Genomic DNA, 4,740 nt, shown 5'->3' on the forward strand with positions numbered 1-4,740 from the left:
GTTTCCCTCTTCCAACACACCTGATTCAAATGATCAGGATCGTTATCAGGCTTCTGCAGAGCTTGATGATGAGCTGATCATTTGAATCAGGTGTGTTAGAAGAGGGAAACATCTAAAACATGCAGGATTGTGGCCCTCGAGGACCAGGATTGCCCACCCCTGTTGTAGAGTCTCACAGCAGAGGGGAGGAAGGACCTGCGGTACCTCTCTCTAGAACAGCGTGGGTGAAGAAGCCTGGCACTGATGGAGCTTTCCAGGGCTTTAACAGTCCCATGTAGGGGGTGGGAGGTATGGTCCATGTATGATGACAGCTTTGTCATCATCCTCCTGTCACCTACCACTTCCACAGGATCGAGACTGCAGCCCAGGACGGAGCTGACCTTCTTCACCAGCTTGTTCAGATTCTTCCTCTCGGCTGCCGTGATGCTGCTGCTCCAGCAGACCACACCATAAAAAATGACTGACGCCACTACTGAGTCAGAAAAAGTCCTTAAGAGGCCTTCTTGAACACCGAAGGACTTCAGTCTGCGCAGCAGGTGGAGTCTGCTCTGACCTTTTTTGTACAGAGCCGGAATGTTAACGGTCCAGTCCAGGTTTTTGCTCAAGTGAACACCCAGGTACTTGTCAGAGTCCGCTATCTCAATGTCCATTCCCTGGATGTTCACCGGAGAGGGAGGGGTGATTTTGTGCCGGCGAAAGTCAACCACCAGCTCCTTGGTTTTTCCGGCATAGATCCGGAGGCAGTTTTGCCGGCACCAGGCCACAAAGTTCTGGTTTAGTTCTTGGTACTCCTTCTCGTCTCCGTCATTGATGAGACCGACGATGGCAGAGTCATCCGAGAACTTTTGCAGGTGGCAGTGTGATGTGTAGTGGGTGAAGTCTGCTGTGTAGATGGAGAACAGAAGAGGAGCCAGAACAGTCCCTTGAGGTGCCCCTGTGCTGCAGATCACCATCTCAGACACACAGCCTTGTGTCCTCACAAACTGTGGCCTGTTGGTGAGGAAGTCCAGGAGCCATGATGTCAGCTGGTGGGACATTCCTGTGTGCTCCAGTTTGTCCCTCAGGAGTTCTGGCTGGATGGTGCCTCTCTAGGTGAGACAGGGATCTCTGCATGTCTAATCACATTGTATTGTAATGCTACTGGAAATTGTAGTTCTTTCTTCAAAAGATTTCTCCTAAATGGAGGGTGAAAGTGCATGTAGGGGGTTAAATTGATGAGGAACACGTTTATTTGGACTAGGGCTGGTCCGAATAGCATTTTCTGTTCTGCAGCTATTCAGCACAATTAATGATGAATATCCCGAACAGTTGGGTGGCGGATAGCTATTTGCTATTTGATAACTTTACACCGAAGGGATCAATAAAGTTCTATTCTATTCTATTCTATTCTATTCTCCTCCGCCGGGGCAGGAGTGAGTGGGCGTTTCCGCCATCAGTGGTCACAGTAGTGTATCCGCCATCAGCGTCGGTGGCGGGGGGGATATTCGGAGATCAAAACTGATTACCCAATTCCAGCACAGCAAACGAATAGTCAGCTATTCAGCTATTTGGGTCCAGCCCTAAGTTGGATTGAATTTATAAATGAAATTGATATATATACAGTTGAAATTTTTTTTTATTGTGGTACTTCTTGTGTTTTTATTACACTGGCAGTGTTTGGGGGAAACTTGCGCTTGTTGCTAAGGCAACCCTGTTAGCGTCGACGCGCAGCCTCGCCGTAGACCCGAAAGAGATCCGTCCTACAGAGACTGTAATGTTATTGTGTGTACAGTAGGTAGCGGTAATGCACCTGAACGTTGGATGCCAACCACCAAATCAACAGAAGAAGAAGAAGAAGCAGCAGCTAGGCTAGGCTAGAATAGGCTAGGCGAGCAGTTAATGTAGCCAGTCTTGACGAGCTAGCTAAAAGCTTCACAAAGCTACAGATACATTCCCCACCGCTGGCCTCAGTTACAATAGTCAGATTATCCATCACTGCAATCACAGTACATCTTCTGATCGCCGTTTTCCTGCATGTGACCTTCTTTTCAGAGTTGTATTCATTTACAGAGAAATGAAAGTAACGACGAGCATGTAGCCCAAACACAGTAAAAGCACTTATATTTTATCACAAATAAATAATAATAGCTATCAAAGATATCATTGGGATCACTTTCAGAGCGATCTCAGAACAGCTTTTCTCTGCTTGAATATATTTCTTGTCTTTTGTATTTGAATGAATACAGAGCTTATTAGCAGCGCTGGTGTTTACAGAATGTTAACGTTTGTCAGTGTGGGCACACACATCTTTATAGTGATCTCTATAGTTATTAGTGTGGACGGGCCATAACAGTAAAACTGGTTAATGCCTTACTGTGGGAAGAAAAGAAAGACAAAAACATCACAGCATATGCGCTGTCTAATAGGGGAACAAACATAGCCAGACACGAAAGATCATTCCAATTGAAATGTATTGGTTTGAAATTCATGCTGGGGAAAAGGAAAAAGTTGGGCAAATCGTGTGCCAGGACATGAAACAATAGAAGTTTTGTGACTATTTCACGAATTGCCATCAGACTGGGTTGCGGTCTCACAGTAAACAGAGGAGAACGTCCTAGCATTACATGGCACTCTAACACCATGACTTCTGTTGCTTTTGTACATATTCAGTTATAGTAATCCTTGCTACTAAAGTAGCCAAATTATAAATGAAAGACTACTTGCCATAACATGATGTTAACATATCGTATTCAATGTTTATCAGTTATTGGTCTTTCTGGTGACCAATAATCTGTATTGTATCAACCCTGAAAAAAACTCATCAGTCGATCTCGAGTCCATACAGACATGGAACCCCTTTATGGTGTCATTAAATGTAAAGCAGTCCCAGGGCCTGAGGGTAGGGGCAGGGTGCTGGGGCTACAGCCTGTGTCAGGAGGGTGTGGGTAATAGATTGGGTGGGTGTTTGATGGTGGAAGGCCTTGTACCTCTTTATTTGGCAGGGCTAAAAATACAACAGGGAGATTCAGTAGAGGGTGGCAACTGGGGATGAACATAGAGGTGCTCAGGCTTTAGGTGGCTTCGACAGCAATGCCAATTTTCAGTGCTTGTCAACTTTGAAGGGCAGGTTTGTACATGGTGCAGGTACTGGTTAATTTCTTGTGTGCTTAGTTACATGCATTTAAAATTTAGATGTCCAAGTCATTCAATACTGAGTATCTGCCAATACAGAGTCACAATTCGATGCCATTTTCCTCCATAAAACACACTTGCAAGTCTATTAAAGTCATTACAATCAGTCCGGTGTAAATACTTGACAAATGAATAGCTCTACAATGCATTAAGAGAAAAATATTTTTTGCAGCCAAGCTGTTTCTTAGTTATGTAAGTGAACATGTACCTTGTTGTAAAGTTCCAGTAAGGCACTGTCTGAAGTGTGGTGAGGAGAGGGTTGGGTGTACTCTACAAACTCCAAAAGATGGTAAAAACCTGCATTCTGTACCATAGCGATGGATTTCTCAACTAGCACAATACATTCAGTTATCCTTTGTGTTTTTAAGGCCTCATTGCTGTCTTAAGGAAATGCCCCTCTCCTTTTCAAATTATTCTCCAATGTCTGTTGTTTCGGTGAAGCCTTAGCCTGAATTACCTGTATGAACTCAGCGAACTGGCAGTACTGAATGCAGCCCTGTTACTATCACCTTACGAAATACTTGTATTACAGATATTACAAGTGACTGTTGGAATGCTTTTTCAATTTAAACTGTTTCCACACTGCAAACGTCAAAAATTGTGCTCTCCTTTCACGCCCCAGTCCAGCATATGGCAGTAAGACGCCTTTTAACTGGTTTGCCAACCACTAATCAAACCAGAAGAAGAAGAATAAGAAGATCGATGCTCTGCCTTTGCCACACCTGGATGAGAGCAGATATGAAATAAGAATTGGGCTTAGGTTCATGGTCAGTAAACCCAATGACGATCAGTTAAACAATTATTGGATTAAATTGAATTAGGACATCCCCAATAAATAAATATGGTTTTCCACTCCTTCCCAACCCCATCGCCACATATTGGTGCACTAAGTGTAGTGTACAACCAGAAGCTGCAATCCGAACAATTTTTGTTGCACCTGTATTTACTGGCATTTTGCTATCATACATACTTAGTGGAATGATAACACTATTTTGAAATACTTGAGTTAAATGAGAGGATCTATACCACTCATATTTAAATTTTGAGGGAAAGCCAGGAGATAGTTTGCTGGGGGTTTTGTTGGCCAGGCTCAGTGACTATCTTGGCCGAAGAGATACTCTGGTACAGAAGAGCTTAAATGATGGTTGGCCACGGAAGAGAGGCAGCTTACTGACAGGTGTGTTTACTCCAAAATTAGCAGTGATTCAGTTTCTGAAAATGTGTTTTTTACTGAGATGTAATATGACTAGATGCTCCCAGTTGGCAGTGGTGATTAACTACACAGTCTGACAGTGTTCTGAGTAGAGACAAATCGGGGTTGTGCTGGAACAAGGCTGATGCAACAACCCTTAATTTCCAGGATTTTTATGGGTCTGCTGCTAACATTTTGGTAACTGTCACAGGACATCATCAGAGGTCTTGTAGAGTCAATGATCCATGGGTTGGAGCTGTTACGACTACTGTCACCTTCTGGATCAAGACCTTTGACCTATGGAGAGACTACAAGATCACAATCACAATGAATGCATTTAATACTCAAATGTAAAGTACAGTATAAAACAGAAATGA

The sequence above is a fragment of the Stegastes partitus genome, unplaced genomic scaffold (assembly GCF_000690725.1).
Source record: "Stegastes partitus isolate 25-593 unplaced genomic scaffold, Stegastes_partitus-1.0.2 Scaffold179, whole genome shotgun sequence".
Classification (NCBI taxonomy): Eukaryota; Metazoa; Chordata; class Actinopteri; family Pomacentridae; genus Stegastes; species Stegastes partitus.